At 37.9% G+C, this 18669-nt stretch overlaps 2 pseudogenes; one reads left to right on the top strand and one right to left on the bottom strand.

The window, feature by feature from the left end:
• Positions 1-31: 31 nt before the first annotated feature.
• LOC125248289 lies at positions 32-11857 on the top strand (annotated as a pseudogene).
• A 91-nt stretch (positions 11858-11948) lies between these two features.
• On the bottom strand, positions 11949-18234 carry LOC125248592 (annotated as a pseudogene).
• Between the last annotated feature and the right edge of the window lie 435 nt (positions 18235-18669).

The following is an 18669-nucleotide window of genomic DNA, read 5'->3' as shown; positions in this document are numbered from 1 at the left end:
TCGCGATCCTGAGTAGGGCGCCGGTTTGGCCATGGGACTGGCGGTGAATACCGGTGAAGTAGAGGTGACTGTGGAGCGGTGGCAGCAGCGGTGGTTGGTGCTGGTGATGGTGACGGTGGTTGAGGAGTGAGTGCTCGCCGAACTGCATCCACGAGCTCCTGGAAGGGTCTTGACGGCTCTGCTGATTGTAAGCTGTTGTGGTCCGGTCTTCTGTTACAGTAGAGACACCGGAGACAGATGTAAATGCAGTTTGGATGTTTATTTAGAAAATCAGCAGAGCAACAGGTAAGTGCATAATGGTAATGAAGATCTTGAGGATGAAAGAGAGGTAATACTGTCCTTGTTTGTATTGCAGATGCAGTTCGATGAAGACGTTGAGTTGACGGAACACTCACACACAGGTAGGTAGAGACACGAGGAGACGAGGAGACCAGGAGACGATGGTACGATGGAGAGTATGGAGACAGGTAAGTGTCGTTTGGGAGTCCTTGAGGTAAGCATACAATTGTGTATCACGAACGAGACCGGACAATGTGTGTGTGTGGTGGGGCTTAAGTAGTGAGGTGATGATTGTGATAGTTGCAGGTGGCGGTATCAGTACTCCGGTGATTGGGTGCGTGGGTAAGGGAGTGAGGTGGAACTGACGTGTCTGTGACACATGGAGGCGTGAATCCTCATGTATAATGGGTGATTCTCACTGAGAAGACAAAAGAATGATAATAATGACCTGAAATGACTTGCATATTAATGAGGCCTTTCAGTCAGGTAGGCTGTGAAAACCCTCTGTGATCATGCTGATACAGGATTAAAGTCCACTCAGGACAAAAAAAAAAACATGATTTTTGTGATCATGCATGCACGTATTATTGCACATGATATGAAGAAATTTTGTATAGGCCTATGTTAAATTACTACCAGTCAAAAGATTGAACACATTGCCATTATATGTTTTTAAAGAAGTCTCAAGTCTCTAACCAAATAATGGTTTTCTATTTAATATACTTTAAATATAATGTATTTCTGTGATGCAAAGCGTCTGAACATTCCTACCTCTAGGGCATTTCATATAGGCTACTATATTTGTTTATTATAAAGCCTAAATGTTGATGTGCAGTTGACAAACTATACATTAAAAAGATCTAAGACTCAAGCTTCACATTTTGACTCTTAAATCTTATATTGACCATAATTTCTTAATATGCTTAAAGCATACACATTTGGAGAAATATTGATGGATTCTCATATGTTTATATCAATTTTCTATACAGAGGGTAATATTTATTATTCATATTTATTGTCATCATTATGAGCGCTGGATGCTGTGTTTTAATTCATACTTGAGCCGGAGGGCGCTCTGCCCCTTTTGTCCACAATGCCTCAGTAAAAGAAGAGGCATATCATGTGACAATCAAGGAACTAACAGAGGCAAGAGATCGCTAAATATGGCTATTCAAAACACTTTTGAAGACAGTAAATACACGATTGAGATGACGAATGCATGTATTGACTGAATTTGCGTTTGAATAGCGCTCGCTCCGTGGCGTGGCCGCATTAGCGGATAATGAGCTGAATCACAGACTTCTGACATGGCTCTCTTTTCATACAGATTACATAAACACAGAAGGTTTGTTTTCGATTTGACTTATATGTTTTAAAACCTGACATCTTAACGTTTTTTTAGACATAAGTGTAATTTTTTTGTCATTAGTATTCACTAAGTTACAGTTCATTTTCTAAGAACTATCAGATTGGACTTCGTTCAGAGGAGACGAGAGATCACGATCATGTTAGTTTTCTTTATTTTACAAAAAGCAACATTTTGTTTTTACTCTGAGTGTATACAAATGAAAGAAGATATTCCACAGATTAAAATGGTGTATAACTCTTAATTGTATGTGCAACATTGTCGGAGTATTTTGAGTCTCTTTCATACTGATAAGAAAAAACCACGGTGGTATCGCCGGCGATACCCTCAGACCTCAGAGTGTTAAATCCTCCTCGCCCTTCCTCCATACCCTCTTGGGATCTCTTCCTGGTTCTTACATCTCTCAGGGGTCATCCCTTCAAACCTTTGCAGTCAGTCGAGTTAAAAGCACTGTCCCTTAAGACTGTCCTCCTGGTTGCATTGGCTTCGCTCAAGAGGGTAGGGGACCTGCACGCATTGTCTGTTGACGAATCGTGCCTGGAATTCGGGCCCGGGTACTCTCACGTCATCCTGAGACCCCGGCCCAGATATGTGCTCAAGGTTCCTACCACTCCCTTCAGAGATCAGATAGTGAACCTGCAAGCGTTGCCTTCGGAGGAGGCAGACCCAGCCCTAGCTTTGCTCTGTCCCGTCCGTACTCTGCGTGTGTACAGAACGCAAAGCTTCAGGACCTCAGATCAGCTCTTTGTCTGTTACGGAGGCCAGCAGAAGGGAAAGGCTGTCTCCAAGCAGAGGATGGCCCACTGGATAGTGGATGCCATCGCGTTGGCGTATGAATCCCAGGGCGTGCCTTGCCCGCTCGGGTTGAGAGCCCACTCCACCAGAGGAGTGGCCTCTTCCTGGGCGCTGGATTATGGTGCCTCGCTGACAGATATCTGTAGAGCTGCAGGCTGGGTGACACCTAACACGTTCGCTAGATTCTATAGATTATGTGTAGAGCCGGTATCTTCCTGTGTACTCGCTTCCACTAGCCGGTAGACGCGTTGAACCCTCTCTTAGTGTCGGGCTTGCAATGCCATTCCCGCCCCCTGGGCCGGATACGTGCATCTGACTCCAGTTGCGTTCCCCGCTTGGCGAACCTTGTCGAGTTCTTGCGCCTCCCCCTTCGGCTCGGACATTGCGGAGTGTCTGATGCCAGGCCAACATCCGTCACTGACGTTGTCTGTTGGCTGGGTCCCATATGTTGCGATCCCCTCCACGAACACAGACACAACATGTTTGCGATGCACTAGAGGAGTGGGGGGCCCACGGAGAATGGCTCGCGGGTATAGCCCCACTGTGATCCTCTGGTCACCCAAGCTTATTAACCAAAGTAGTATTTTTCTGATTCAGAAAAATAACTAGATCAGGGAATAAGTGAGGGGACTCCACCTCATTAAAAGGCACTCGAGTCTCGACCGTGCATCTAGAGCGCCAGACGACGCGCAGGGTTGCCATAGCAACGCGCGCTGTCAACCGTCAGCTCGACGGCACACGGCGCGCTGAGCGCTCAAGCCCTTACGAGAAAGGCAAGACAAACAACGCGCCGACGTGGGCATGCTCTCATATTCACGAGAACATGACCCACCACAAACACAGTCTCAGCACGCTAAGCAGACATGAGAGAAAGTGATTGTGGCCGTCAGCGAGGATAGGAAACGACCGCCTCCAGAAACGCACAGACTGAATGACGTCTTGAAAAAGACGCAGGTGTCTGTCTGTGAAGTCTGATATTAGAAGGGGAAATTACAGCTCTTTCTGTGTCGAGACACACGGGAGTGTCACGAGAAGTGTGTACACACACACAGGAGACCGGCCCAAATCGCACACCAACTTTATGGATTTACAGCGGAACGCTGTTTCACAGCAGTAGTTTCTGCCTGGCTCCTGAAGCTCCCGCACTCGCTGCAGAGTCGTAACACCAACACGGTAAGGCTGCTTCTTTTCGTTCTTCAGACTTGTTTGAAGTTCAGTCAGGCTGTAGGACACCAAAGTGTTGCTCCGAAGCGAAAGACAGAGTGCGATTGCATCTGCTTCCTATTTATATCCCCAGATGTGGCAGTGCGCATTATGCAAATATCGCACGCCAATGTTCATTGGCTTGTTTTAGTTCTCTCGAAGCTGATAGGGGCTCTCTAGTGATATCCATTCGTCGGTCACTACTGACGTACGTCGAACGTGACCGACTGAAAGGAACCTAGTGGATCCTCTTTCTACATGGACCAGGGACAGTGAAAACAAAGTGATTTTTCAGGAGAAAAAAGACAAATATGAAGTGTTCAGAAACCCTCAGGCAAGTGTTTGGACAGCTATTTGTGCTTCTTGCCAATACACATTGAATTACAGCTTCTGATAATATTAAAGTAAAATACAAAAGCACTAAAAATAACGCCTTTCACTTACAGTATATTGTTTCCTCTGCCTACAGAACTGTGATATTTCCCATGCAAAAACTGTTCTCTGACTTCTCTATTTCTAGTTCAATTTAAAAAAAAATGGAAGAGAAATTAGAAAACAGTTAAACTCAGCACATTGACAGACTTCTGTAATGGAAGAAGTCTAGAAGACTTCTTAAGTTTAGACCAAAATGTTTACTTAAAAAATAATTATTGAAATTTTGTTGAATGCTGATTAAAATTATGTCTATTTCTTTTACAGATATTTTATATGTGGAAAAAGGATAAGAAATCTCTAATGGACATGAAAGAAAAAGACAAAGAACAACTTCTGGAGGTGCGTCTGGCTTTAACTTTTGTTATAATTGAGAGATTTTAGGTCAATTTACAGATGTAGATGTTCATCAAAAGTATTTAATGGAGTCAGATTTAATGTCATAATTGAAGCCATTTAAACGAGAAATGCAGGTCTAAACAAGTCTCACCCACACATGAAAATGTTATCATCATTTATTCACCCTCATGTCGTTCCAGTGCGGTGAACAGAAAGTCGACATGAATGACACAAGTGTAAGTGAATGAACAAAGTCTTTATGTCTGGTTCTGTATTTCTGGGTATAGGAGAATTTTTGTGGAGCCTCCGTCATTGTGCCTGACCTTGAGGGCGTTCTGTATCTGAAGGAGGATGGCAAGAAATCCTGGAAACAGCGCTACTTCCTGCTGCGAGCCTCTGGATTGTATTACTCACCCAAAGGCAAGACAAAGGTCAGATCAGGCAACCCAGACAGTGAAACATACGGAGTATTTTGAGTTCAGACAAATCCTCCCTTATTGTACATCAGGCTGCTATTTAAATGAACACTTAATGACTAAACCTAAATAATAACTGGCTTGGTGAAAATGTCAAGAAACTAAATTTCAGTGCATTATGGGGTTTTCTCTCCATCAGGCATCACGGGATCTTGTGTGTTTGGTGCAGTTTGACAATGTGAACGTCTACTACTGCAAAGAATATAGGAACAAATACAAAGCCCCAACAGACCACTGCTTCATTCTCAAGGTACAGTGTCCGTTATGGTGAACGCTCTCACTTTAACATCAACACAGAGTTTGGAGCAGAAACTTACAGTGTGACAAGGATGAATAAAGTAAAACAAACGGCCCACCCTTGAAATGAAGTGCACTTAATTCTATTGAACTTGTAGTGTACTTTAAATCTTAAACATATATTTAAAAAAAAAAAATACTTGCAGGTAATATATTAATTAAACAAAAGGCCATTTAAGTTTACTTTTAAGTGTGTTAAGTTCACTTAAGTTCAAAAAAGTGTACGTTGCAATAATGTCAAATTAAAGGTTTTAGAATAAAGACATTTAAAATCATATTTTAATAATCAATTGTCATGCTTTAAAGAAGTACACTTATTTTGATGTGTTGTGTTGACTAACATACATGATTATTAATGGTTGTGTTATAAAGCGGTTATTCATGTAAAGTACGGTTGTGTTATCCGGTTATTCTGTATTACATTTAAAGTTAATATTTTAAATGTACTAAATTGCAACTTCATTTCAAATGTGTAATTACAGATACATTTAATACAGGCAACATGAAAGATTCAAAATAAATAAATAAATTAAAATATATTTTAGTTAGACCATTAACACTAAAGTTCAAGTAATTGAATACATTTAATTTAATTGCAATTAATATGCAATTAAATGTCCGGAATATTACATTCAGTTTTACACTCAAATCAATTATTTTAAAGTACATTATTTCTGTAATTTTTCTGTATTTTTTTCCTTTTTGAAAATTATGCTAAAGTGTTTTTTCACGAGGTCATTATGATGGTTTTGTAGTCACAAGTCTAGTTTTAGGTTTTAAGCTAATTTTCTCCTTTAACACATTCTGCAACACTAATATTACACACTTTGTGTAAAAAGGAGCAAAAAAGTGTTCCAAGCCAAATACCATCTAATTTATTATTGTGTCTATTTTAGAGCAACTTTTGGTACGTAAAACTATTGTGATGATGAGAATACATATTAACACTTCTCTTTCCATGAAATATGCTGAATTTTGATGTTGGATATTTTTAAAAACCCAAACAGAGGTTTTCATGGTGCTTCTGAACTTTGGGACATAAAGTGAATCCTCATCATTTCCGTAACAAAATGCTGCTCTATCAGCAGTAGGCTAGTCATGGACATGAAAGCAGACATAAAAAACATGAGGCTCAAAGCAAAAGAAGCTGTAAATTACATCCCTTTAAATAGCATCTATTTCCCCTCAGCATCCTGGAGTGGTGCAATAGTGTGACAGGGTTAGAACCTTGAAGATGACCTTTCTGCAACCCTTCAAAATGCTCCACTGATCCAAAACTACATCCCCAAATGATATTCCTATTTAATGACTAAATGGTAAATCTAGTCTTGGGTCAGTGTTAAGGTGCGACCTCAGCTTTTTAAGTAATTTGCCATAATAACAAGGTATCTTTAGGTACTCCAGGCACTATCTGATATTTACGCACCATAAATCTGCTTGCTTCTCTTTCATAAGTGTCCACTCAAAAACCACTACTCAAGCTGGTAGGTGTAATCCCAAACCTTTGGCTGCTAAACACGAATTGTACAATAATTATTTCAAGGTGTGTGCTTCTTTTATGCCTGGTGCTTTAATATATAATAATTAGCCAAATGACTACCCCAAAGATAAAAGCCAATGTGTTGCATTGAACTTCTAGAACGCAGGAAGTGGTTGAGGAAAAATCTTTTCCTGTTTAGCGTGCGTGGATGAGAGCTAGCATTAGCTGTGGGAACATGAAACATAAGGATGGGGGTTTGAAGATACACAAGTGATCTTTCTTAGATAGCAAGAGGAAAAATTCAAGAAATGGTACAGTATTTTATAGTTTATACAAAACAGCATCTTATAAAATATAATGGTAACTTTATTTTACAGTGTCCTTGTTACATCTACTTTCTGTAGTAATAACAGCATAACTACAAGCAACGAACAATAAACCAAACCCTAACAGTAAACCTATAGTAAGGACATGATGTTTATTAAAGCTACAGTCCGTAACTTTTTTTTGGTTAAAAATGATCAAAATCAATTATTGAGCAAGTACATAACCAAACAGTGTTCAAATCTATCTCCTTACCTTAGCCCGATTCACAACAGTAAGCTTGTAATAATGTTTTCTAAATCGAGTGGTACTGGTAGGTTTCCGCGAGAAATAGAAGTTTGCTGATGTTTGTCTTAACGTCTTTACATCGTGTCTGTAAACAGAAAGGCTAGTAGGCTATATCGCATGTGAGGATGCTGCAGGTGGCGGATCATTTGTAGCTTCTTCTTGGAATGTATTTAAACTTGAGATTGTGGCTTGTAATCCAGACAGTTCAAAACGACAATCATCATCAACAACTGTGGAAAAACGTAAAAGACTTCAGACTGCAGAGAGCCTACAGTAAAAAAAGGAAAGCGATCAGGCCCATGCGAAAGAATAAATAAATGTCGGCAGGGCTTTTGAAAGGTGGCGTGAACTCCGTGATTTAAAAGGGTTTCAAAATGATGCAGAGATGGCTATTTTTCTGCTGGACAGGTAAAACATTTCAGTGGTTCATTGGGTAATAAGGTAACAGTAGCATACGTTTTCACTTAATCCATGCAGTTATGGAGAACGTAATACACACTACACACTACAGACACAGTCACGCAATGTTGATGTTTTTAACATTAACAATTCGAGAACAAAGTATAACAATAATAATTTACTCCATTGGTTATGCGATTTATTGCAAAACTTTTTTTTTTTGGTCAGATCAAAAGTGGATGACATGTTACTTACTTCTTCAGATGACATTTTCCAGTGAAACTCTTTGGACATACAAGACACAGTATCTGTAATTATGATGTACGGTGAAGATCCACACTGATGTGCTGACTGACAGCTCACACACAGCTACACCTCAAAACATTAGATTCATCTGCGCTGAGGAGCCGTGCCGATGCACAACCCACATAAATAAGATAATTCCGCAAATAACTGCAATTGCACATTTCAAACAGAGATGGCGACAAAGACGCAAAGCTTATGGACTGTAGTTTTAATATTACTCAGTACTTAATTACACAGCAACAAGGAAAAAGTGTTACTAAAATAACTGATGTGTAAACTTTCTACATCTGGTAAAGAAGTTGCTACATCTTGTGTGAAGAACTACAGTGGGCCTGAGAGCGAACCCTGTGGCACCCACAGCTACCTGTATACAGTATATTTTTATGCACGCAAGAAACGCAACCAGTTTAAAACTAGCTCACGTGCTGCTATCATGGCTCTCACGCCTTTACAAATGAATATTACGTCTATAATTTTAACAAGATACTATGGTTTAGTAGCCTGCCACAAGTAGTGAAAGGTCAAAACATTTTTTCTGGTTATTTCTGTGTTCAGACTATGCAGTTGGCAGAGCCGTCCTGTAATTAAAACCTTTGCACACAATTTAGAATACGTCAACAGTTTACACTCTCTGGGTTATTGTTCTACCAAATTAAAAATGAGGCATGGAAAAAATATAACTAGCTAAAGTCTTGTTTTGACAAAGTAATGATAACTATAAAAAGCTATTTTACCAACATCAACCCATAGACAACAAATATACCTTTTAGGATAATAGCAAAACCTGATGTGCTGATCTCTTGTTAAAAAACGTGACAAATCATCAAACCATCAAGGGTGTTTCAGCTTGTTTAGGTTAGGATGGGCTGTTTTTGTGTTTGTCAAGCAATTAATGCAAACACATGATGAAATGCAATAAATGTACCAGATGCAAAATGAAAACTAGACTCCAACAGAAAAAGGGCATGCACTCTTTTCATGTATGCAATAATTCATTATAATAAAGAACAACATTGTTTTGGTCCATTTTAGCAATATTTAATCCTAAAGTGTGGCAGTAAAGGGGCATTGGCAATCAAATTGTGATTTTAGTGTGCCATCTACTGGCTCTGCTGTGCAACTGCAGCTCAATCATCAACATCTGTAAGCAAATCAATGTTAACAACATCAACTGTCTATTTGGGGGAAAAACTAATATTAGAAAATCATGAATTAATTTATATAAGTTATTCACCAACCCTTTATAAACAATTAGATTAAAAAATAATAAGTGGTTCCAAAAATCTGAAGGGAATGACAAAATAAATTATCTTAACCTTCTCAGATGTATATATCAGGTTTGTGTCATGTTCATATGGTTTCTGTGATCTGCTTTCAGCATCCTCAGATTCAAAAAGAATCACAATACATCAAGTATCTGTGCTGTGATGATGAGTTGAGCATGACTCTGTGGGTGACTGGGATACGGATTGCAAAGGTGAGCAGAAATCAAGCCACACACCATACATTTTTTGCCCCAAAAATTATAAAGTAGAAAATGACTGTATGATAAACACAAAGAAGATATTAAATAAAGCGAAAATTAACTTTTTGAAGCAAAAATTAGCATTATAAATTGTAATTTACGATGCAAAGATGTACACTTTAAATTGTAGCTCTATTGAGTTGAGTCCTATTGTGAGCTGTCTACTTTGTCAAAAGCATTAAGTTATTCTACCTTATTAATGGTCTTGTTTTGTCATGATTTTTTCATAGTATGGTAAGCAGTTATATGAAAACTACAAGACCGCTGTGAGGAAAGCCTCAGGCTCTGCAACCTGGGCTAACCGCACTATCCAGGCCTCCTCCAGCGCATCGACACCCTCCACTAAACCTAAAGGTAGAGATAATGAGCTAAATAGATTATTATAAAATGCATCATACATCTTAATATATTAACATGTAAAAGGATTTTGATGACATTTTTCTTTATCTTTCAGTCAAAGCTGCAAATGGACACGCTCCTCAGCCTACAAAGGACACAATGGTACATCTCAATCTATCAGTTTCCTTAGTAATGAAGAAAAACCTTTAAAGGGTTATTTCAACCAAAAATGAAATCTCTGTCATTACGTATTCACCCTCATGTCATTCCAAACCTGCAAAACCATCTTTGGAACAAAAATTAAGATATTTTTGATGAAATCCTTTTTTTTATTTTTTATTTTAAATGTCTTATAGAAAGCAACGAAATTACCAGATTCAAGGTCCAGAGAAGTAGTTAAGACATTGTTAAAATAGTCAACGTGACTACAGTGGTTTAACCGTAATGTTATGAAGCGACAAGAGTACTTTTTGTGTGCAAAAACAAAACAAAATAATAATTTTTCCTGTCAGTCTCATATGCATTTGCCGCAGTGAACGCAGTGCAGAGCTTCTGTGTTTTAAGTCAGTTCTACGTGGCCGGCTCCTGCGTCAGCATGTGTCGTGCTGCTCACGTGAACAGCGTCGGCCAATCCTGAGTTGGTGTATGAACGTAAACACGAAAAGCTCTGCACTGCGTTCACTGCACCAACTGCGTATGAGACTGACGGAGAAGAGGAAAAATTGTTGAATAAAGTAATTTTGTTTAGTTTTTGTGCACAAAAAGTATTCTTGTTGCTTCATAACATTAAGGTTGAACAACTGTAGTCATGTTGACTATTTTAACAATGTCTTTACTATTTCTCCTGACCTTGAATGTGGTAATTTCGTTGCTTTCTATGGGAGATAAAAAAAACCTCTCGGATTTCATCAAAAATATCTTAATTCTGTGTTCCGAAGATGAACGAAGGTCTTGCAAGTTTGGAGCAACATGAGGGTGAGTAATTAATGACAGAAATTTAATTTTTGGTTGAACTAACCCTTTAACTGTGTTAGAAACAGTTAAAAAGAGTACAATTTGTATTTTTAAGTGCACTTACTGCAAGTGGCCTTTTATTTAATTAATATTATATTATCTGCAAGTATTTTTTTAAAAATATACTTTAAAGATTTAAAGTTTACTTCAAGAGCACATTTAGTACAATCAAGCACACTACTTTTTCACAAGAGTGAAAGGGTGATGGTCCCTTGAGAGTTGTTTGAAATGCACCTGAATGCCAATTTGGTTTGTTTTTGAAGGGTCCTGCCAACCAAACATCTTTTCCACCACCTCCACCTTCACTGGACATCCTGCCTCCTCCACCACCCGACCCCATGTTGCCTCCTCCTCCCCTGCTCCTCCTGCCCCTCCTGCCAGCGCAACCAAAGTCAACAAGTTTCCTCCTCCACCTAAATTCCCACAATCCTCCTTCCCACCTCCACCCATGGATGACCTGCCTCCTCCACCACCTCCTCCAGAAGATGCCGAGCTGCCCCCTGACTTTCTTCCTCCGCCGCCACCTAGTTTTGGATCTTACGGGGCAGACATGCTCCCCCCACCACCTCCAGACCCCAATGCCTTCTTTCCACCACCTCCTCCTGGTCCCCAAAACTTTGCATCTGCAGGTGGAGCGCCGCCACCACCTCCACCCCTGCCTCCACCTCCAGCTCCTGCACCGGCTGCCAACCCATCCGCCGGCTACGTTCAGAAAAGTGGCTCCACCTCCACCAAAGAGAACTACACCTCAACTAACAGCGCCCTCAGGTGGTGACCTCATGTCAGAACTGATGACAGCCATGCAGAAAAAGCGTGGTCAATAATGATCTTGAAGACAGAAAGAGCTAATTGACAGTTGGACTGAGGAACTGACCGCCAAACCAGCTCTTGGCGTGACATTAGGACACACATCTTTAATTCTGTTGTTAATATGCTTGCATTACACCACCAAACTTAAATATGTAAATATGTTGCATCTAATCAGATTATATACTGTATGTATTGCAAATGTGCTTCATCTTCATTGCTAATGAAATGTCATAATAAATCAGGTCTTTCAAAGTTAACTGTTAAACAGATTCCAGGCATGCCTAATTGTTGAGTTCTCCTTTTTACAGAAAACAGGAGATGTATGATGCAGGCATAAACAGATGATGCATGATGCAAAGTTTTTCGCTCATTCTGTAGAAATGCAAAAACAGCAATACGACAAAAGACATCCATGTTAGATTGTTACAGCTGAAGACTGTGCAGCCAGAGGTGTATATATATAATGTCGAACATGGCTCATCATCCAATCAGATCAGCCATTAGGAAGTTCAGATCTTTAGATGTGTTAACAATGTTATAAACAATATTTTTGGTTCAAATGATGCTGAAATTTGTGATTTTATTTCCCATTCGTCCCTGAGTAGATTAGGAAGAACAGCTGACCCTCAGCTGCTGAGCCCAGGATGGAGGTTTACTGGCATATCCAGCTCTCTCAGCCTCATCCTGATTCAAAAATGGTTCCATTAGAGTCTTCTGCAACAGCGCCACCTAGAAACACATCATAAATACTGTCACCTAAGAAAAAGACAAGCCCTAATAGACTGTCTGAAGATGTTACTTTGTATGTATGAAGTCTTTATTTTAAAGTAATATATTACAGCAAATATTTTAAGATGTATAATAAACATGATCATGACAACATTTTAGTTTGACATCACATGTAGTAATACCTCTGAAAAGTCATTTTTCTCTGCTTTTCTGATAGCAGATTCGGCCATCCAGTTCCTCAACACGTACCGTGGGTTTATTCCTGAACAATAAAAACAATTTCAATGAGTTCAACAAACATAAATAACAATAAATACAACATAACACATCGTAAAACAACATACACTACCGTATGTATATATTAATATATAGAATATAGTTGTTTTATATTGTAATAATATTTCACAAAATTACAATTTTTAATGTATTTTTGTTCAATAAGTCAAACATAGACTTCTTTCAAAAACATTACAAAATCTTACCAAGCCCAAACATTTCAGTGGTAGTGTACCATGACATACTGTAACAATATATAAAAACAAAATATAACATTGCATCATATAACATACACCAAAACATACCTTGCATTCTGTGCTGCCGTGCTGCATCTGAGTCACTTTCTACACTGTAGAAGACGATTAAAACATCAAATGATGTTCGTTTCAAAGCTCTAATGTGTGCGAGTGGACATTACTGCATCATTACCTCAGCAGACGCTGTACATACAGCTGAACCCAGTCTCTGAAATACTCATGTGATGAGAGGTCTGAAAGAGCCCACACTGACTGTCAAGAGAGACACAGTCACAGTTAATGGACTGAAATCATGATTATGGATATTGCATTTGCTGTGGGTGTGACTGTGAATGGAGAGGAAATGTACCGGAGCAATGGATCCCTTCTGAAGCTGAGACAGGGTCACTTCACTCAGCTGTCTGAAAGTCATAGTGAAGTCTGCTCCAGTGTCCTCCATTAGCTCAAATCAACACATCACACGTCATAAAACATTATATGGGTCATTCACAGGAAATGCTGCCATTTGTGTGATCGAATACTGAAATAACTGGATACTGAACTTAATGACTTTATTTGACAGTTTGGCTGTTATATATAAAAATATATATAGGAAAAAATAACTTTTCTTTAACGGTTAACTGATTCTTTACTTTTTCATAAAAAAAAAAAAAAATTATAAATACATTTTCTGTCACAAATGGCACCATTTTCTGAGAATGGCTAATAAAACTTTTATTATATTAATTAATGAAAATGAGAGAAAAGACCAATCCAGCTAATATTTACCTTTAGAAGAAATGCAATCACATGTGAATCTTTTCTTCATTTCCCAAAAAGCCTAACTTTGCTTTGAACAGCTCATGAAATCTATAACAGAAATGTAAAATGAGATTAGAAATGAATCAGAGATGAATACAGTGTTCTATACTGTCTAATGACGCTCACCTTTGATGGTAGATTTGTGGATATTCTCTCAATATTTGCTGAGATCTGAAATGAATAAAACAACATCATGAATCACCTGCTTTATTCCAGACCAATACAAACAGAAAATACAATTCTCTCTTACTGTGACAGCTGATCTGAGGTCAGTAGTGATTTCAGAGCTTCTAGAAGTTTCTGTAGATTGAACAGGCCGACATTAGCCTGAGCTCCTATACTGTACCGACCCTCATCATCAGACGTGTTCGGGACAAAATCTATACAGAAGAAACAATGCTGAAGCAATAAAGACTTTTAACAATAACATTATTATGGCTGTCAGTTTCACTTTAACTTATTAGATTATAATAAACTAAATTAAAACAAATAATGCATTCAAAAGATTATGCAATTAATCATGACCCTCGACCCATGTATATATAAGATTATATATAATTTATAGTAGATTTAAAGTAGCTTACTATTCATACAATTTTTCTCCACTTTTGCTGTATAAGTGTAATATATATAGTGTGTGTGTGTGTGTGTGTGTGTTTGTGTGTAATGATATTAATATGTTAATCTGAAAAAAAAAAAAAAAAATAAACTTATAGGAAGATGATTGCTAATATTATGAATGGAGAAAACTAAGGTTACAAAAAGAAACTTACTTGGGTCATATGATTCCATAAATCCAAATGGGCCATAATCAATAGTGATAGAAAGCAGACTGAAGTTATCTGTGTTGCAGACTCCTGTGTGAAGATGCAGATCATGTGACTGAGCAGTTTGCATATTAAGATCAGTCTATAATGATAATCTATGTGATAAATAAACTAGTAAAATAGAGTGAACTAACCATGAGCAAACCCAACCGACATCCAGTGAGCGATTAAATGTGCCGTTTCATTCACCACTCTAGAGAAAAACACCTTCACACAACATGAACACATTCAAATACAGCGAGACTGATCTGACAATATAAAATAATCTTGTATTTCAACTAAACAGCAGAGAGACGCAGATACTCACCACATACTTGTCAGGGTCATTTGTTGCAATAGATTTAAAATGCTCTTTAATTACAAAGTCCAATAATGTCCTGGAAATAAAAATAAAAAATGCAAATGAGAGTGAGAAAAAAAAAAAACAATGACCCTCCTGAGTTAAAGTTAATTTACCGAAGGACATCTAACTCTCCGGTTCGAGTTAATATCTCCAGTGAACCGATGCGAAACCAGGACTTGGCCAGACGCAGAACAACCGCTCCTGACAGATACAGAGAACAATCACATGATTATAAAGCTGAAGACAGATGAAGAACTTAGTTATTTTTCCAATTGTGATCATATTTTACCTCTTTCTTTTATGACATTGCCATTATAAAACGGATCCCTCTTACAGGTTCCTCACTTACAACCAGACTGACAAAAATGAAGGCAAAAAATGGAAAAAGTATAAATAAATAAACAATTTAAATTCAACATCAAACATTTGAATGTTGTAAATGCATATATTACTATTCTTGAGCATGTCCATTCATTCTCCAATTACCATTTAGTAATAAAGCATATCTGCATTATGTCTAAATATACAGTCATCAAAAATGTTATACAGTAAATACACACATATATATGTACCTGAGGGCTCTGCTGGTGGGAACTCCCAGAAAGTGCATGGCTTCACTGCACAGGAACTCCCTCACAGAGGAGCGAATCACAGCCCGTCCATCACCTGACCTGCACACAAAACATCATGTACAATAAACAGCATAAGAATTAAAATACTTCTGTCTTACAAAGGACAAGAAAAATGACATATACATAATGACATACTATGAATCATAACGTAAGATAATTTACAACTAAACATATCTCAGAATTACTTAAAAATCATATTACAAATAGCAGCAGGAACTGATTTTCACCTCGAGTATGGTGTCTTTCCTGAGCCTTTCAACTGGAGTTCCCATCTTTCACCTTTTCTGGATAAAAAAAAAGAGTATGCTTGTAAAACTTTAAGTATACTTGAGTATACTTATAAAAGAGTATAATTGTACACTGCTCTACTGTGCTGTCTGTTCTGATGGTTAACACTGATGGCTGTCACATTTCATTTCTGTTCAGATGCAAGTTTAAAGGGTTAGTTCACCCAAAAAGGAAATTTCTGTCATTAATTTCTCACCCTCATGTCGTCCCAAACCTGTAAGACCTTTGTTCATCTTCGGAACACAAATTAAGATATTTTTGATGAAATCCGAGGGTTTCTGAACCACACATAGACAGCAAAGTCATTTCACCTTTTGAGGTCCAGAAAGGTATTAAAGGCATTGTTAAAACAGTCCATGTGACTACAGTGGTTAAATCTTAATGTTATGGAGTGACAAGAATACTTTTTGTGCACACAAAAAAAAGACTTTATTTAACATTTTGAACATTCAGACATCGAACACGGAAGCGCTGCACTGCGTTCAGCATATGACAACAGCTTAAATAGTTTAATAAAGTCGTTATTTCTATTTTGTTTTTGCACACAAAAAGTATTCTTGTCGCTTCATAACATTAAGATTTAACACTGTAGTCACATGGACTATTTTAACAATGTCTTTACTACCCTTCTGGACCTCAAAAGGTGCAATGACGCCTATGTGTGGTTCAGAAACCCTCGGATTTCATCAAAAATATCTGTCTTATAATATCTGTTAAATCTGTTGTACGGGTTTGGGACAACATGAGGGTGAGTACGTAATGACAGAAATATTTGGGTGAACTAACCCTTTAAACATTAAGTGATATTTTATAGTTTAAAAATGACAGAATCATTTGTCTATCTGCTGAAAACCCAAGAGGTATAGATCACACTTTCCATTCTTTAATCTTAAACAACATTATGGGAAAAGTGATCAACATTTACAACAGAAACATCAAATATCATGACAATAACAGCTGATGATTTCTGTTGAACTCTGATGGATCAGGATGATTTTACCTGTTTGTGTATTCACCCAGCAAATGTGCTCTTCCGTCCCCCAGCTGTCCGGCCCAATAACCAAACTATAATAATAATAAAACATGGTTGAAATGTTTGTTCTGGTTGTCTTATGCCATCGCTGTCAGGTTTGAAATGACTGTCAGTTTTACCTGATGACCGCCGTATCTGTGTGCTAGAGGAATAGAGCCAGGAAACAGTTTTCCACCACTGACACAACCAACAAACTCTTCATTCTGAACCACAGACTCATTCAGATCCAAAATATTCCTCAACACATCCTGAAATACACAAAAAAGGGCCTAAATATGTGCAGAAACAACATTTACAAAAAAGTATTGTGGTGGTACCATGGTACAGTGATGTATTAGATGGTCATACCATGGTACTCTGATAAATACAATGACATGTTTGGACAAACTTGACTGAATTCCTGTTTCTCATGAGCTTAAAAACATTTTATTCTAAAGCAGTTTTCTCAAACTGTGCTGTGAAGGAGTCCAAGTCACCCATGAGTTGACAGATGATTAAAAACTTAATGAATGAATAAATGAATAAAAGTACAACTGACAAAAAGGACCAATGCTGAATTAACTGAATTAATCTTTTGTTTAATTTTAAATTAAATTACACTGAACATGTAAATAAGTGTCTGAAACATTAAATTCAGTTTGCACCTAAATATGAGCACAATGGCCTGAATAAGTTCAGAATGATGATGATGATGATGATGATGACTTTACTGGTATTTTAAAATGTGGACAAGAAACATGTTAAAGAATGTGTGGATGTGACACACTTTTGACTGGTGGTAGTTCAGATTTTACTCGATTGTATTTTTAAATGACATAAACACGGTTACTGCAACTATATCTCCAGGTTTTACTGCAGTGAAGCAGGTTTTCTGTGAATGATGAAGATTGGATGGTTTCTTCACCTGTGACACAGCAGTCAGTGTCAGGGGCTCTTTCAGAGGGGTGGGCTGAGACTCTGAAAACACACATCCCTTCACAGCACGAATGAAATTACCTTCAACCTCATCGAGAGGGAGAGCGTCTGTAAAACACACAGAACGAGATTAAATCACAGTCAACTTGTAAAATAGCATATTGACACTCATATCTGTGTCTTACCTATAAGTTTATGTGATAATGTCAGTGGTATTTCTCCACAGTATTTTACATTGCTATAAAAGTGACTCTTATCAAACTCTCTTTCATTACAACTTTCACTCTCACTGAATTCTTGCTCGTCGCTAAATGTTGCGCTGGCGACGGCCGAGAAAAATAAAAATAATGTGAAATCATGTTTTGTCATTACATCAAGCTCACAGACATTATTTTTACTGTTTGTATCCTGTACTTTATTACATCACGGAAGTAGAAAAATACATCAGAACCGTTTCCTATGTTACACCAAAAAATATACACAAACAATCCACCAGAGGGCGCTCATCGGATCAAAAACATAGAATGCTCATTTATGCATTCGGGACTTTTTTATCTTTTTGGAAATGTATGCGCGCTTTAAACTATAACCGATTAAATCTATTAATTATGTGGATTCAGAAGCTGTCGTAAAATAGAAACTCTCGAAGTTTCTCACTGTAATGAATAAATAACCATCTAAAACAATGATCACAGACGACTGTGATTGGCCCACCCCAACTCTGGCTCACCCCAACCTGCGCTGTAGAAAGAAACAGGTACCATGTGACCATGATAAATACTCAGAAATTAATGAAATTAATGTAGCCTAATGAATTTTTTTTTTTTTTTTTTTTTTTTTAAAAAGATGTGAATATGTAAACATGTTTTAAACCCCCAAACCCCTTTTGTGTATTA

This window comes from Megalobrama amblycephala, linkage group LG16 (assembly GCF_018812025.1).
Source record: "Megalobrama amblycephala isolate DHTTF-2021 linkage group LG16, ASM1881202v1, whole genome shotgun sequence".
NCBI classification, from domain to species: domain Eukaryota; kingdom Metazoa; phylum Chordata; class Actinopteri; order Cypriniformes; family Xenocyprididae; genus Megalobrama; species Megalobrama amblycephala.
Note: the sequence above shows the minus strand (reverse complement) of the source record. Positions and strands in the feature narration are given on the sequence as shown.